Source organism: Hyla sarda, chromosome 4 (assembly GCF_029499605.1).
Source record: "Hyla sarda isolate aHylSar1 chromosome 4, aHylSar1.hap1, whole genome shotgun sequence".
Taxonomy (NCBI): Eukaryota; Metazoa; Chordata; class Amphibia; order Anura; family Hylidae; genus Hyla; species Hyla sarda.
In genome coordinates, this window is record NC_079192.1 from 260,921,407 (window position 1) to 260,940,226 (window position 18,820).

Here is an 18,820-nt window from a genome sequence, read left to right on the forward strand (position 1 = left end):
CATTTAATAAATTTGGTTCTCCTGCACATTACCAGCACACAAAAAAAGTGTAGAAAAATGCTTCACTTACACCTACAATGATAAATGCCGGCCTATGTGTGGGCTGACAGTCACCTTCATAGTTTACATTAACTTTAATAGAACACACTATTACATTTATAGCAAACGTCTAATTTTTATACCTATTCTATGGTATTTTCTATTTTATTTTACAGTGTGTTAATGGGGCCCTATTCTCACAGAAGTATTAAATGGTCCAGGAAGAAATAAGATTAGGCTTTACAAAATGGTTTATATATATAGTTACTGTACTCTTGCCTATTTCTACATATTGTAGAGCCAATCTACTTATTGGGCGTCATGTATTACCCGTTTACCTGTTTTTTCCCCCCTCTTTTCATAGTAAATTTTCATTCCTTTTTTCTCATACTTATGAATGAATGTTGTAAAAACTTTGTCAGTTTTCATTTATTTAACCTCTTTGTTAAAAGTGAAGCTCACAGCCTGAAAAAATTCCAAAACCAGGGTGAACATATTCATAAATCACTCAGGTTGTGAAAAAATTAAAAACTATGTCCACTTTTTGGAAAATTAGCTGACAATGGTGAACAGGGTTAAAAAACAGGGACATTACAGGGAAAAAAATTACTACATACATTAAAATGCATTTCCCCATACTTTCCACCTAAATTTACATAGAACTCCGACAGTACATGAGGCCCACTGTACCTTTTCTAACCTATGCTTTTCTAGAACAAATCTTTCAATTATAGCAAATCCAAGTAATATTAACTTTCCTAACAGGAGGCATTTTAAGTGGCATATTACAGTTCACAATAAATCCTTCATTTCAGGAGGATGATAGGGAATTTTCCATCATAAGAGACGATAACATATTGTTAGGCTATGCTATCTCTTTCTGACAAATAGGGTCTGAATGCTGGGATCAACATCAATTCTGATATGCACTGTAAACCTATGAACCCTCTACTGGTGTTTCCTGCATGATACCACTTTCTTCAAAGCACTGTACCAAGAAATACGGAAAAAAAAAGTTCAGCTCATTTCAAGGAAATGTGTCATTAGAAAATCACCTATTGTTTGAATAAATTATTGTGTTTACTACTGATTCTTTTAATGAGATTGTAGTTTTCCGTCTGACCACTAAGCCTAATAATAAGCCAACACTTCCTGTTTTTTAGCGATTCCCTTCTAAGCAAACACCTTTGTACAGATAACACAGGATCAACGATTTACAACAGGTGATGGTCACAGACCATCCTTTCCAACCTCCCTGCACAATAAACTCTGTAGAGGTCTCAGAGAATACCCAGATCTCTCTCCCACAGAAGTCATGACGTCAGCTCCACACTATTGTTCCATATGTGGTTGCTGTAAAGCATATTTCTAAATGCTGTTAAAGGAGGCTCAGGCAAGATGGCTGCTCCTGTAACCATGTACAGATAGAAGGAAAACAAATCAACATTCAGAAAAAAAATTACATAAGAAAAACAGTGCGTATCAGTAGCTGGTTTAGATTTGGCTATGTTCACACTGTATTTTTCAGGTGTTTTTTGGACAGATTACAACAAAAAAATGGACAAAAATAAGCACCAAATAAAATTACACTCATATTTTTCATGGAATGTGAAAAGAAAATGAGTTGATACTTTCCATTTAAATGTGGCTCTGTTATACTGAGCTCACCATATGTTATAAAGTAAAAAAAAAAATTAAAAACTGCCAATGGGCTTCTGCCCCTTTTTTCTCATGATTGATAGGAGGCACATAGGTTAGATCCTCAATGATCTTGTTTTGATGGAATATGTTAGTGATATGCTATGACTTCTGGGGCAATACTCCTGCTATTTTACATAACAATATGTTGTCATATTTTCTTTTTATGTTTAGTAAGGTAATACACATTTCTAAGTAAACACAACTCGCAGCTATGCTTTTCATTAATATTTGTATCATTATATATGTACTGGCTGCAAAGACAAGCTGTTTGAATTATTAAAGAGGATTAGAGAGATAAATAAACTCCAAAGATGTTGCAGTGAAATGTAATAGTGTAAAGTGACTGCATTGCAAGTATATTCATTCACACCTAAAAAGACAATAAGTAGAATAGAAATAATTTTTGCTCTTAGCAAATTTCATAAATAAATTAGTACAGTCAAAATAATGGTGACAAATTGGAAGAATGGTCTAAAAAAAGAGGAACTCACCCAATTCTGGACTTATTTAATGTTGTTGGCGTCTATGTTGATATACCTGTTAGAAAAAAAAAAGGCTTGTTTAAGCTGGTCATTTAAAATTGCACACATACACACACCGTGTGTATATTATATATATATATATATATATATATATATATATATATATATATATATATATATAGTATGCACTATTGGGGGGAGTCATCAAAACTTGTGCAGAGGAAAAGTTGACCAGTTGCCCATAAAAACCAATCAGGTTGCTTCTTTAATTTTTAAAAAGGTCTCTGAAAAGAAAAAGAAGCAATCTGATGGGTTGCTTTAAGAAACTGGTCGGCTTTTTATTTGCAATTTATAATCCCAGACATTCAACTCATAAATGACAAATTTCTATGCAACTACACCCCAATAACACAAATTTAAAGGGGGTACTCTGCCCCTAGACATCTTATCCCCTATCCAAAGCACAGGGGATAAGATGTCTAATTGTAGGGGTTCCGCCACTGGGGACCCCCACGATCTCCCTGCTGCACCCAACGTTCGTTTAGACCTTTCGGGTGCAGCACCAGAGGCCCGTGACGTCATGGTCACGCCCTGCTCGTGACGTCACGACCACGCCCCCTCAATGCAAGTCTCTGGGACTTGCATTCAAGGGGCATGGTCGTGATGGCACACGCCTCTGCCCCGCATCACCAGTCATCCGGCATGAAGTTTGCTCCATGCACCGGAGGTCTGAGTTGCCACAGTCGAGATCTAGGGGCAGAGTACCACTTTAAGTCACTTTCAACTTACTATGACATCCCCACACTCCACTGAATGAGCAAGGAAACATCATATATCTTACATACTCCCCAAAGTTCTTATGTCATGTTAAAGTTCCAATAATTCTGCCTACATTCTTCTTTTCATCCATTTGCAGATTGCTTTTCTAGATATATGTGGTGCTTCAGAATCCCCAGTCCACCTTACAAGCTATTATCTCAACCAAGAAGTCAAGTGGACTTGGTTTGTCAGACCTTACGCTTAGAAGAATGCACTTGGCTGACCATGTACGTAGCCCCCAAAGCAATAATATTGACCTTTAAGTACTGGAAATTACAGATCGGTCGATGTACGTAGAATTGTATCAATCCATGATCTCCCTGATAAAAGATCTTGAAAGCTACATTACTTTAGCTACACTTGCAATGTGGTATGCTTTAAAATTCAAAGATTACCTTAAAAGGAGTCTCTCTGTAGCAGCCATAGACAAAAAAGGGGTAAAGCAGTTTGAGCATCCTTCAGTGGATGGTCATGTTATTTGCAATTTGCATGATGGAACAAAACCAGCTTTAGGACAGGGTCACAAGGGGCACAACCACAGCGTATTTCTTACTGCGGATACGCCGGCGGCAGTCACACAGGAACTGCAGAGCGAGCTCCCAGCTGCGGCCGGGTAGAAATCCTCTACTACAAGCGAACACACATTCCCTCTTTGACTGCCAAAATACAGACGCAAAATAAGCTGCGGCTGCACCCTGTGTGACGCTGCCCTTAATACTTTTGCGCTGCAATTACAAGTGTCATTTGGGCGGTTCTTTCTTTTTGCATTGTTTAGTGACTCTATGCAATGAATGCAGCCCTCAACAACCCCTACTTTAAGAGATGGCTCCAGTGGTTTCCTTAATAGATGCCATAATTGCTAATTGCATAGAATCAAGGACAGTGCAAAGGAAAGGACTAGTGGTGTTTGCAGTGGTGGGAATGAGAATTAATGATGATTTTCTTGGTTATATAAATAGTATTATCCTCTACCAATGGATGTTTAAATAAACTAAAACATTTTAACAACAGATGTGGAAAGCAGAACATTGGACTTCATCACACTACAGAACTAAAACTAAGAGATGTATTGTATAGTCTTCGTCGATAGTATGAACTAGGGGTTGTTGAAATCAATACCCTGTCATATATTATTTGTTAAATAGACCTTAAAAAACCTCATATGATGTCTAGTGATTTCCAGTGCCAGCATTAATACTTGATTAGTTGAAGACACCCCATAAGTATTAAAGCACAAGAGGTCCAGACATTTTGTATTATCATTAGAGCCACCCACAACATAATAATCAGCGCTCGACACATAACATTAGTAATTATCCACAGCTGCTCCTTTACAACAGTGATGTGAAATAAACATTATAGCTATAAACAAGGGGAGGTTTATTTAGGATTGTTAGAAAATAATAAAAAAGAAACATACAGTACAACTATACTAATTAAAGTCTCCCAGTGAAAAGCTCTGACTGGAACTTGATAATTTACTTATTATGCCTCCATTTCTGAAGTGTGACCTCAGGAATAATCCATCATCAGTATTACAACTGCTTAAAAGAAATAGATGGATAGTAAAACAAAAATATTCTAAATCAGTTTCTCTGAAGTGATAAAACAAAAATATAAATGCTTTTAAAGATTCAAAATGAATAACTAAAACAGATAATTTTTAAAATTAATAAGGCCACTTTCACACGGCAGTATTATGGTCAGTGTTTTTGCATCACTATTTGTAAACGAAAACAAAGAGTAACTCCAAAATAAAAAAGCGGTGCAAATCTCATTATACGTTCTACTAATTTTGTTTTATAATTACCAATGCTAAATACCAACTTAAAGTTGGGGGAAATTGACCTTAATATAATTATATTCATTTAACTTGCTTTGTTGCTTTGTTTTTTGGGGGCATTTACAATCAGACACATTTTATCCATTGTCAGCATTTGTTAATAGCATTTGTTCAATAGCTATAATGCTATTTGTTCGACATGATTATATATATATATATATATATATATATATATATATATATATATATACAGGGTGGCCATTTATATGGATACACCTTAATAAAATGGGAATGGTTGAAGATAACTTCCTGTTTGTGGCACATTAGTATATGTGAGGGGGAAATCTTTCAAGAAGGGTGGTGGCCATGGTGGCCATTTTGAAGTCAGCCATTTTGAATCCAACTTTTGTTTTTTCAATAGGAAGAGGGTCATGTGACACATAAAACTTATTGGGAATTTCACAAGAAAAACAATGATATGCTTGGTTTTAACGTTTATTCTTTCATGAGTTATTTACAAGTTTCTGACCACTTATAAAATGTGTTCAATGTGCTGCCCATTGTGTTGGATTGTCAATGCAACCTTCTTCTCCCACTCTTCACACACTGATAGCACAGGCTTCCAGTATACGTAGTTTCAGGTGCTGCACATCTCCTATCTTCACAGCATAGACAATTGCCTTCAGATGACCCCAAAGATAAAATTCTAAGGGGGTCAGATCGGGAGACCTTGGGTGCCATTCAACTGGCCCTCGACGACCAATCCACTTTCCAGGAAACTGTTCATCTAGGAATGCTCGGACCTGACACCCATAATGTGGTGGTGCACCATCTTGCTGGAAAAACTCAGGGAACATGCCAGCTTCAGTGAATAAAGAGGGAAACACATCATCATGTAGCAATTTCGCATATCCAGTGGCCTTGAGGTTTCCATTGATGAAGAATGGCCCCACTATTTTTGTACCCCATATACCACACCATACCATCAATTTTTGTGTTCCAACAGTCTTGGGGGGATCTATCCAATGTGGGTTAGTGTCAGACCAATAGCAGTGGTTTTGTTTGTTAACTTCACCATTCACATAAAAGTTTGCCTCATCACTGAACAAAATCTTCTGCGTAAACTGAGGGTCCTGTTCCAATTATTGTTTTGCCCATTCTGCAGCACCTGAAACTACGGATACTGGAAGCCTGTGCTAGCATTTCTCCTGTGGTGTTGCTATCAGTGTGTGAAGAGTGGGAGGAGAGGGTTGCATTGACAATCCAACACAATGGGCAGCACATTGAACACATTTTATAAGTGGTCAGAAACTTGTAAATAACTCATGAAAGAATAAAGTTATGTTAAAACCAAGCATATAATTGTTTTTCTTGTGAAATTCCCAATAAGTTTTATGTGTCACATGACCCTCTTCCTATTGAAAAAACAAAAGTTGGATTAAAAATGCCCGACTTCAAAATGGCCGCCATGGTCACCACCCATCTTGAAAAGTTTCCCCCCTCACATATACAAATGTGCCACAAACAGGAAGTTAATATCACCAACCATTCCCATTTTATTAAGGTGTATCCATATAAATGACCCACCCTGTATATATATATATATATATATATATATATATACATATATATATATATATATATATATATATATATATATATACACACACAGACATGCACATTTTGTAGATTTATTGGGCTAATAGTTTTTTAATAGTTTGCAAATAAAAAAAAAGAAAAGGCAAAAGTGAAAATCCCTTTTTGTCCTTCTGGGTCCACAGTAGCCTCTAAAAGCTTGGCAGCCGAGATTTTCTAGACAGATATCTCAAGTCCTCAAAGTAAGGCTGTATACACAAAGGTTTGGGCCATTTTTCATGCAAAAAAAAAAAATGTAAACAGTTTTTTAGACCTTTTTGGGGATGTTTTCTGAGGTGTAAAATACAACCATTTTTGGACATACTTTATAATGTTTTGGGCTCTAACTTATCTTAGATGGCTTTTTTTCAGTTGAGACATATTTTAGCTTTTTACAACCTATAATACATCCCAAAAAAGGCAGTACTGAGGTACTATGTAACTGTATTATAAACGTTTCCTGTTTTTTTTTTTCCATAGCATCATAGTACAGTACTTTCATAATAGCTGTGTACATTGATCACTATATAGGGTGTCTGAAGTACACCTGTTCTGCTATTAAAAATAGTAACCCACTCATGCATTATTGAATTGATCTCCTTTTCACTCCTGTCAGCAACAAACATATGGTCTACAGCATCCATTATCTATGTGAAACAGGAGACAGAAGAGAACAAGCTTCTATAGTGTGAGACAAAAGTATATGCATCTTGTTTCACAAATTGCTTCTTTGAGACATGACACCATTTCTAATTGCGACACAATTTCACACTAGTTTATCCACTATATTCCTGGCACCACCACCAGATCTTGTCATTTACTACTGTACACACCAGGTATTACATTAAGAAAGGCAATATATGCTTTAGATCTAAACACACATAAAAGGTATGATAGAGGTCATAATATACTTGATACCGTTGGAGTATAACAGTGGTCCTAAATTCTTTATCCCGTGTTGTGTATGTGGCTAATGGAAACAAATGTTAAGATTCTTGTACAGGAAAGGTCAACTGACTGGAACCAATATTTTGACTAGAATTCTTTTTCTTGTCACAAACATTGCTATCTAAAGGTATTCTTCAGTCATATACAGTGACGGGACATAGTTAGAAACTGAGGCCTGAAAGCCAGAATGGAGGGGACGCAAAATCGTTTCTCATTTCTTTCCTATACAGCGCCGAAGCTGTGTGGTCATTATGCATGTACTACAAGGATCTCTCAGTCACTTTTCAAAGGACTTTGCAAGAAAAATGGAGTAAGCATTGGTGGTCCCTGTCATCAGACATCAATTAGCAATTGAAGGCAAATTCTAGACATGTGCTATCACATACTCTTATTAGAATATCTCAAGATATCAATATTCGTCATTAACAGGCTATTATTTTTCAAACTCTAGTTTTTAAAGGCGTACTCCGGTGCCTGATTGCGGGGGTCCCGCCGCTGGGGACCCCTGTGATGTTTCACGCAGCACCCCGTTACCATCAGCCCCCGAAGCATGTTTGTGATGTCACGGCTCTGCCCCGTGTGACATTACAGCTATCATGCCCCCTCCCATAGGCTTGCATTGAGGGGGCGGAGCGTGATGTCACACGGAGGCGGAGCCATGATGCCACAATACTCCGGCCCCGTGATCGGCAGTCATCAGACCCAGAGCAAACATGCTCCGGGGGCTGATGGTAATGGGGTGCTGCGTGAAAGATCACGGGGGTCCCCAGCGGTGGGACCCCCTAGATCAGGCATCTTATCCCCTATCCTTTGGATAGGGGATAAGAGGTCTTAGCGCCGGAGTACCCCTTTAAAGTTCATCACTGTGAGAGTTTGAAATATAGTTTAAAATATATTAGACAACATATATGGGTCCTATTCTGTAATCCACTAGAGTAAAATGGTAGGCACAGTCATATATTTGTACCATCATTTTTGCCTGTGCAGAGGAAGTGGTGCAGTTGCCCATATCAACTGATCAGATCACTTCTTTTATTTTTAGAGGCCTTTTTCAAAATTACAAAGATGTTCTGATTGGTTGCTATGGGCAACTGCTTTACTTCCTCTGCACAGGCTTTGATAAATCTCCCCCATTGTCCTTTCCCAAAGAAAGCAGTTATGAATGCCATGTTGGGCAAAACGATTATTTCCCTCCATAATAACAAACAGTTTAGAATAATACATAGTTTTAAATAATGAATAGTTTTGAATAACGAATGAGGTCAAAAAACAAATGCGATGGAAGAAAAGCTGAGTTTAGCGTAAAGCAACTAAACTTAAAGGGGTACTCAGGCGCTAAGACATCTTATCCCCTATCCAAAGGAGAGGGGATAAGATGCCTGATCGCGGGAGTCCTGCCGCTGGGGACCCCCATAATCTTTCACTCAGCACCCCATTACCATCAGCATGTTCGCTCCGGTTATGATGACTGACGATCATGGGGCCGGAATATTGTGACTTCAGATAAAACTACAACTCCTAGCATGCTGAGAGTTATAGTTTTGCAAGGGCCACACTTTGGAGCCCACTGCTGTAAGGAGTCCTTAGTTAAAGGGGTACTCCGGTGGAAAATATATATATTTTTTTAATCAACTGGTGCCAGAAAGTTAAACAGATTTGTAACTTACTTCTATTAAAAATCTTAATCCTTCCAGTACTTATCAGCTGCTGTATCCTACAGAGGAAGTTGTGTAGTTCTTTTAGGTCTGACCACAATGCTCTCTGCTGACACCTCTGTCTATGTCAGGAACTGTCCAGAGCAGAAAGAAATTCAAATAGCAAACCTCTCCTGCTGTGGACAGTTCCTGACATGGACAGAGGTGTCAGCAGAGAGCACTGAGGCCAGACAGAAAAGAAATTCCAAAAGAAAAGAGTTTCCTGTGGATCATACAGCAGCTGATAAGTACTGGAAGGATTAAGATTTTCAAATAGAAGTAATTTACAAATCTGTTTAACTTTCTAGCACCAGTTGATTTTTTCCCCCCACCAGAGTACCCCTTTAATGCTCAACTGCCCAAAGTGCCTTGAAAGATAATTAGGGATTATTAACCAAACCAGAATCACCTCCAAAATGAAGAATACTATTTTCCTTCTGGAGAAGAGCTACTTTGAATTTGTTTTAATTCAAAAGATCTGTTCTCTTAACACATTTGACAAAATATGTTAAAAATGAAATTGAAACATACATCAAACCTATGTATCTTCTGTGCCTATTTTGATATTGCTTTGTTGTCTCATTTTTTTCTTCTGACAGTTTGACAGACCAACTAGCAGAAGTGTCAGATGTTTTGTAATGCACCCGCAAGAGTGACAATGGAGACAATCTTCACATGCTGCTTCATCCTGTGTGCCCACAAAGTTCAGAAGGCTTTTGGGAAGAAACATGACATTTCCTTAAAGCGGAAACAGTATCACATAAGTAGCTGTCATTATAAATAAATATTCCAATCTTACCATAATGCAAAGCTGCAGCAGGATTGCTCTATTTAATATGGTAAGCATAACATAATAATAAAACCAAAATTCTGTCATGTACGTTACGCGGGTTTTTACTATTTATCACTTTTTCCAGGAATAACTTTATGGTTACAAAATCCTTTTTCATTTTTTAGATTCTCTTATAGCTATGTTCCTCATTACTAGGCTATGACTGTATCTGTATATCCTGTATATCAAACCTTTGTTTCTTGCAGTGAAATTGTTCTCATTTTATGAAGGTAAACTTAAAGGGGTAAACCGGAGGAAAAAAAAAAATCAACAGGTGCCAGAAAGTTTAATGGCAAGGTCACACGGGGCACATCCGCAGGGGGCAAACACCCAAAACTACCCTGCCGCAGCCAGGAGCTCACTCTGCAGTTCATCTGGGACTACCATTGGCGCATCTGTAGCATAAAATATGATGCATATGTGCCCGTGTGATCCTGCCCTTACAGATTTGTAAATCCTGAGCAGAATCAAATCTCAATCTCCTTCTGGGGACAGTTCCTGACATGGACAGAGGTGCCAGCAAAGAGCACTGTAGTAAGACTAGAAAGAATTACATAACTTCCTCAGGAGCATAGAGCAGCTGATAAGTACTGGAAGAATTAAGATTTTTAGATGGAAGTAATTAAAGTATTTTTTTTTCTAACCAACTGATGTCAGAAAGTTAAACAGGTTTGTAAATTACTTCTATTAAAAAAATCTTAATCCTTCCAGTACTTATTAGCTGCTGAATACTACAGAGGATTTTTTTTCTTTCTTTTTGGAACACAGTGCTCTCTGTTGACATCACGAGCAGAGTGCTCGATGCTGACATCTCTGTCCATTTTAGGAACTGTCCAAAGCCGCATATATTTGCTATAGGCATTCTCCTACTCTTGACAGTTCTTAAAATGGACAGAAATGTCAGCAGAGAGCACAGTGTCCGTGATGTCAGCAGAGAGCTCTGTGTTCCAAAAAGAAAAGAATATCCTCCGTAGTACCCCTTTAACAAACAAAATATTTTCTTTTCTTCCGAAGTACCCCTTTAACCCCTTAAAGACCAAGGGCGTACAGGTACGCCCTTGGACCTGCTCTCCTGATATAACGCGGGGTTACACAGTAACCCCGCCTCATATCACGGCGGGCCCGGCGTCATAGTGAAGCCGGGACCCGCCTCTAATAGCGCGCAGTGCCGATCGTGGCACCGCGCGCTATTAACCCTTTAGCCGCGCGCTCAGAGCTGAGCCGCGCGGCTAAAAGTGAAACCGAAAGTGGCCGGCTAGCTCAGTCGGGCTGTTCGGGATAGCCGCGGCTAATAGCAAGATCCCGAACAGCTGACAGGACAGCGGGAGGGCCCCTACCTGCCTCCTCGCTGTCCGATCGCCAAATGACTGCTCAGTGCCTGAGATCCAGGCATGAGCAGTCATGCGGCAGAATCGTTGATCACTGGTTTCTTATGAGAAACCAGTGATCAGCATAGAAGATCAGTGTGTGCAGTGTTATAGGTCCCTATGGGACCTATAACACTGAAAAAAAAAGTGAAAAAAAAAAGTCAATAAAGATCATTTAACTCCTCCCCTATTAAAAGTTTGAATCACCCCCCTTTTCCAATAAAAAAAACACAGTGTGAATAAAAAGAAAAATGAACATATATGGTATCACCGCGTGCGGAAATGTCCGAATTATAAAAATATATCATTAATTAAACCGCTCGGTCAATGGCGTGCGCGCAAAAAAATTCCAAAGTCCAAAATAGTGCATTTTTGGTCACTTTTTATATCATTTAAAAATGAATAAAAAGCGATCAATAAGTCCTATCAATGCAAAAATAGTACCGTTAAAAACTTCAGATCACGGCGCAAAAAATGAGCCCTCATACCGCCCCATACACGGAAAAATAAAAAAGTTATAGGGGTCAGAAGATGACAATTTTAAACGTATTAATTTTCCTGCATGTAGTTATGATTTTTTCCAGAAGTCTGAAAAAATCAAATCTATATAAGTAGGATATCATTTTAATCGTATGGACCTACAGAATAATGATAACGTGTCATTTTACCGAAAAATGTACTACGTAGAAACGGAAGCCCCCAAAAGTTACAAAACTGCGTTTTTTTTTCAATTTTGTCGCACAATGATTTTTTTTTCCGTTTCACCGTAGATTTTTGGGCAAAATGACTGACGTCATTACAAATTAGAATTGGTGGCGCAAAAAATAAGCCATCATATGGATTTTTAGGTGCAAAATTGAAAGAGTTATGATTTTTTAAAGGCAAGGAGCAAAAAACGAAAATGCAAATACGGAAAAACCCCCGGTCCTTAAGGGGTTAAGTGAAGAACATCTAAATCATTATTACAAGCTACAATTTACAGTGGCAAAGACTGTGTGCATTCTGTTAACGATCAGACAAACAAGAATTGTAGACAATGTCCACAGCAATGCCACAAGAATCTACAAAAGACGGGCAGCAGAAATCATTGATTATATAATAAAAGAAAAACAACATTATATAAACCTTCCCTGGCCCGTGTTTAAAAGTTTTAGTCCTTCTAATGTAAACATTTCTCCATTATATTCAGGATATGGTCACGTGTAAGGTAAAAAAAAAAAAAAAGGCAAAGTACATGGAAATCCTCAGTTGCAGATTTTGATGTGTAGCCGCGACATTTAAATATAGAACCTGTATGTCTCCCGATTCATTGCCAATTTTGACTTTCCTATTGAAGTCAATTAGAAAAATCCGCAAAATACCTGTATCATATCTGCAATATAAATTGATATGCTGGGGTTGAAACCTTGCAGATTTTTTCGGCACCTTGTGGGTATCTTAAATCCGCATGTGGCATGCAGAGATTACCCCGACTGGAGCAGCAGCCTGGCATAGAATGCGGGTGCTGCACAGAGATCGCTGGGGGTCCCAGAGGCGGGGTCCCCCGCGATCAGACATCTTATCTTAGGGGATAAGATGTCTATGGCCAAAATGCCCGTTTAAAGGAAAAAAAAATACATAGAAAAAACATTAAAGTAAATATTCTGCTGCATCTGTTTAACTGTCAATATCATGACTTTAATTTTGTTGTCAGGTGCATTAGATGTAAGTAATATCGATTAACCTGAATGTTCAAGCAAGAAACAAGACAGATCTAAGAATTAACTTAGCATAAGATTTACAACACATGCTGTGAGTCACTCTACAACCACCACTTAAATTCTTTTCATTCAAGCCCAGATGGTTTACCATGGCAACTATATCTTAAACACCAGGTTTGTAAGCAAGAAGTGAAGTAATTGATGAGCTACAAGGTGGTTTTTTAGCACCCTCCTATTGAGTCGCCAGCCTTACAACATATTAAGGCTGAAAAATCTATAAGTCACTTAAAATCTATGTAAGTTCCTTTTATCACTTTCACTAATTCTGTGATTCGTAAGTAGGGAAATATTTTTTTGGACAAGTGGAAAATTGTAAACAAAATTAAAATGGACTTATAGTCATCTGGAAATCTTACTTATTATAGGAAAACTTCGAAAAACTGCAAAAGGCAGCATTATTTTTAGGAAAAACTAAATCTGATTTAGTGCTTATTAGAGTAGCTGATCTAACTGGGAATCTTCCTAGGCATGACTGAACCAGTGTCTTGTAAGAGAAATAAGAGAAAAGGAACATGCTGAAACATGCTGGAAATCCAGGTAATGTAAGAGCCAGTTAGAGATGTCATAAAAAATATTCCCTATTATTTTTCTTAAACCTTAGCGCTTGTGTGACACGTAATATACTTTTTTAAATGCCCTAACCCGACCCGAATATAAGCCGAGGCCCCTAATTTCACCCCAAAAACCCAGTAAAAGTTATTGACTCGACTATAAGCCTAGGGTGGGAAATACATCATCCCCCCCCTGTCATCATCCAGACCCCCGTCATTAACACCTCCGTCATTATCACCCTGTCATCATCCCCCTCGTCATGATCCCCCCCTTCATCATCCCCGCCTGTCAATCCCTTCAATGTCAGTGGTCTTCAACCTGCGGACCTCCAGATGTTGCAAAACTACAACTCCCAGCATGCCCGGACGGCCATCGGCTGTCCGGACATGCTGGGAGTTGTAGTTTTGAAACATCTGGAGGTCCGCAGGTTGAAGACCACTGCAGCCTTCCTCATCATCCAGTACCCCCTTTTTGTTTTCTACTCACCCCCCCTCGATGGGAAGGAAGGGTGAGCTGGTCCGGGCCATCTATGCTGCAGAGACCGTCCGGTGGGGAGGGTTAGTCGTTCTGGGCTGTCCATTTTCACCGGGATGCCCTCTTCTCTGCTCCGGGCCAGCCCCGGACTATTGACGTTTCCTTGATGACGACGCACAGGGAAGTTCATGCACAGGGACATCTGCTGCGCACGGACGTCCCTGTGCGTCATCGTCAAGGCAATGTCACTAGTCCGGGGCCGGCCTGGAGCGGAGAAGAGGGCCTCCCGGTGAAAATGGACAGCCCAGAACGACTAACCCTCCCCACCGGACGGTCTCTGCAGCATAGATGGCCCGGACCAGCTCACCCTTCCTTCCCACCGAGGGGGGGTGAGTAGAAAACTAAAGGGGGGGGGGGGCTGAATGATGACAAATGCCGCAGTGGTCTTCAACCTGCGGACCTCCAGATGTTTCAAAACTACAATTCCCAGCATGCACGGACAGCCGATGGCTTTCCGGGCATGCTGGGAGTTGTAGTTTTGAAACATCTGGAGGTCCGCAGGTTGAAGACCACTGTAAGGGATTGACAGGCGGAGAGTTCACTCGAGCATGAAAAATCGTGCTGAAAAACTCGGCTTATACTCGAGTATATATGGTATTGTTATTATTAATTATTTAGAAATAATAATATTTATTGTATTTATTACATACACTGCACTTTATGATGATTTTATACATAGATGATTGGTTCATTCTAAGCAAGAACTATTTCTACTATGGCGCTGTTCTGTGCATAAATGCTTTTCAGCTTGATTTCCTGTTTGCAATATTGTACCTGTGGGACAAGACATAAATATTCCAAGGGATGTGCAGCATATATAAACCAAAATCATTTTAACTCACATTTATTTGCAAGTAATGTATTTATCTACTATCCAGAGAACACATATTTATTAAATTTGGCCTACAAGAACGAACATGGTAGGTTATTACAATGCAAATTGACTATGTTCTTTAAATTATCTGAGATAATTTAAGTGATTCATTTTCTGTTTTCCACTGTTATTAATAATATGACAGGTCAATCAAATTATCAACTGAATTCTCAAAACCAAAGTCATAAAATACAGAAAACACACAATGGATTACAAAGGCGAACCAAAGGTTTATTAAATGTTCTTTTTTAATAGACAGTTTCTCAGTTTATTCTTACAGACTAACAAATATCCCAAATGAGTTGAGAATGGCTTAAATGTTTTCAGTGTAGCTCATCTTTTATAAGTATGTAAAGGGGTACTCCACTGGGAAACTTTTTTTTTCCTTCCAGTACTCATCAGCTGCTGCATGCTCCACAGGAAGTTCTTTTCTTTTTGAATTTCCTTTCTTTCTGAACACAGTGCTCTTTGCTGGCACCTCTGTCCATTTTAGGACATGTCCAGAGTACAAGCAAATCCTCATAGCAAACCTATCCTGCTGTGGACAGTTCCTAAAATGGACTGAGGTGTCAGCAGAGAGAACTGTAGTCAGACAGAAAAGAAATTCAAAAGGAAAAGAACTTCCTGTGGAGCTTATATCAGCTGCTAAGTACTGGAAGGATTAAGATTTTTAAATCAAACTAATTTACAAATCTGTGAATTCAGGTAGAAGAAACAGACATGGTGCACATCTACAATCTTGTATAATGATCTGATTGCTTCTCAGCATAATATCAAAAACTAACACGTTGTTAGTATACATTTTTGATCAAAAAGTACAAGCTCACTCGCCACGTCAAGGCCACCTATCCAGAGTGGGTCCCTAACGTCCCTAGCATAATTTACAAATCTGTTTAACTTTCTTGCACTAGTTGATTTAAAAAGTAGTAGTAGTCGTAGTAGTTCAGGTATGAGTATTTCAAAGGTTCCTTCTTTCTTTTATTTATATAATTTACTTTCCAGTGTGTGCGCAGGGTCCTATAGGTAAAATAGCCCATAAACATTGTAAAAAGAATGAAACAGTTCTAGTCTACTAAATTTCATGTAATAAACTTCATGTAACTATATGTTTATAAGAAAAAATTCCATTGATTTACAGATTACTTGAAGATCAACCAAAGAAATCGATACTCAAATAAAGCTAAGAGGGAAGAACTTTGTGATGATCATTCCTCTCTTGTCTATTTAGCTGTTGGATTGCAAATGGCCCATTTACTTCTGTTGTCAGGAAACCAATGTATTTACCGGGGGGGGGGGGAGGGGTAAAGGTTACTGGGGGGGGAAAAGTTGGTGCGTCTTATACGGCAAATACACACCTATCGCGGCAGCCCCTGCGGCCATCAATGGCCTGGACCCACGACTAATACAGGACAGCACCGAACGTGGTGATGCCCTATATTAACCCATCAGAAGTGGCGATCAAAGCTGACCGCCGCGTCTGAAGCGAAAGTGACACTAACCCGGTTGCTCAGTCGGGCTGTTCGGGACCGCCGCAGTGAAATCGCGGCGTACCGAACAGCTAACAGGACACCGGGAGGGACCTTACCTGCCTCCTCGGTGTCTGCTCCTTCGACCTCATCACGCCGTCGTGCACGCCGTCCCGTCATCCAATAGGAGCGGCGTGCGTAGCGACGTTATGATGGCGACGGAGAGCGTGGATCCCAGGGAAGAAGACGTCCGGAGCGTCGGGGACACCACGGGGACGCGGCGACAGCGATGGACCAACATCCAGGGCAGCGGTGACTAGTGGTGACGGGTCCGGAGCGGCGGGGACACGTGACTCCTATACCAGTGGTCTTCAACCTGCAGACCTCCAGATGTTGCAAAACTAAAACTCCCAGCATGCCCGGACAGCCAACGGCTGTCCGGGCATGCTGGGAGTTGAAGTTTTGCAACATCTGGAGGTCCGCAGGTTGAAGATCACTGTTGGGTTCAGAATCTTTTTTTTTCTAGATTTTGCACCTTTAAAATTGGGTGCGTCTTATATGCCGGTGCGTCCTATAGGGCGAAAAATACGGTATAATGTAACTGTGCCAAAACATCCATGGGGACTGTCATCTGGGAAGGCTCTCAGCTTCTCCGAAACATAGAACTATATGATATTATATTTTAAACATTATGATTAAATGGTCTTGGAACACATTTTTAATCGTGGACCTAGACCTTCAATTTCCACTTCTGTAGAGAGTCACTGCTTTTATAGGGCAGGACAACCTTTTATTTTTCCAGGTACAAAGCATAACAGTCCCTGCTAACACTGCCGCTATGTAACATAGCTAGTTCACCCGCAGGAAAGAACACTACCGACATATGCATATCTAAATATTTATTTCCTTCTTTCTACAATATTGTTATTGGATTTTTTAACCATACGTTGGTTCAATACTTCATACACAAAAAAAAAAAAGGTAATAATAAGGCTGAAAATGTGTTCAAAGTAATGTGTGGAAAGATAGCTTTCATTAATATGGACATAATGTAGCATTAAATTACAATACATGCTCTTTTTATCTGTAAGGAAGTATATTAACTTTATTTTATGAATGCATGTAAATAATAGATACCATTAATCTATTCTCTGCCATGGGACTTTGTATCTGCAATTCATTTTAGACTCTTCATGCAAATACGTTGAAGGGTAGCATTTATCTCTGCCAAACATGATTTGTTGTTGAATTAGAGGCTGACACATGTACTATATGTTCTGCATGTTAATCCAACAGTTTGTGGTGGCTGTACTATGTCCTACTAGTTTAAATGCATTATCTAACAGAAAAGTCTTTTAAGGGTGTATTCACACATATCGTGTGCGTATTTGATGCGCAGGACTTGAAGCTGCAGATTTTATGCTGCAGAGGTCAATGTAAACAAAATGACTGAACACAACATCAAATCTGCAGCTTTAAATCCTCTGCATCAAATATGTGCAGGATACAGGGGTATTTCAGAATTTCAGCCTTTGGGTCCATGAAGTTATAATACTGTGCAATATGCTTCTATTATATGCTTCTCTGTGCACCACTTCATCCTGAAAACCACACTGTAGTGCAAGTCTTTTTATATTTTACTGTGGTCTCAGCCCTTTAACCCCTTAAGGACTCCGTTTTCCGTTTTTGCATTTTTATTTTTTTGCTCATCACCTTCTAAAAATCATAATGCTTTCAATTTTGCACATAAAATTCCATATGATGACATATGCGACAAAATTGTGCGACAAAATTCAAGAAAAAAATTCATTTTGTAATTTTTGGGGGCTTTCGTTTCTAAGCAGTGCATTTTTTGGTAAAAATTACACCTTATCTTTATTCTGTAGGTCCTTATGATTAAAATGACACCCTACTTATATAGGTTTGATTTTGTCGTACTTCTGAAAAAAATCATAAATACATGCAGGAAAATTTATACATAAAAAATTCACATCTTCTGACCTCTATAACTTTTTTATTTAACCGCGTACGGGCCGGTATGAGGGCTCATTTTTTTGCGCCGTGATCTGAAGTTTTTATCAGTACCATTTTTGTATTGATCTGAATTTTTGATCTCTTTTTATAAATGTTTTCATTATTGGACTTTTGAATTTTTTTGTGCGTACACCATCAATCGTGCAGTTTTGATAACGATATATTTTTATAATTCGGAAATTTCCACACGCGGCGATACCACATATGTTTATTTAGATTTTTTTTACACAGTTTTTTTTTTTTATGGGAAAAGGGGGTGATTCAAACTTTTATTAGGAAGGGGTTAAATTACCTTTATTT

The 18,820-nt window shown here is 39.0% G+C and overlaps 1 protein-coding gene across 5 annotated transcripts in view; it reads right to left on the reverse strand.

Annotated features, from left to right (window-relative positions):
• The window catches only part of SYT1 (synaptotagmin 1), a 608,991-nt gene that overhangs the window by 420,446 nt on the left and 169,725 nt on the right, over positions 1–18,820 (reverse strand). For all 5 annotated transcript variants that reach the window (XM_056574050.1, XM_056574051.1, XM_056574053.1 and 2 more), the window contains exon 4: positions 2,232–2,277. The gene's annotated coding sequence lies outside the window, so the exon portion shown is untranslated. The remainder of the gene's footprint in view (positions 1–2,231; positions 2,278–18,820) is intronic.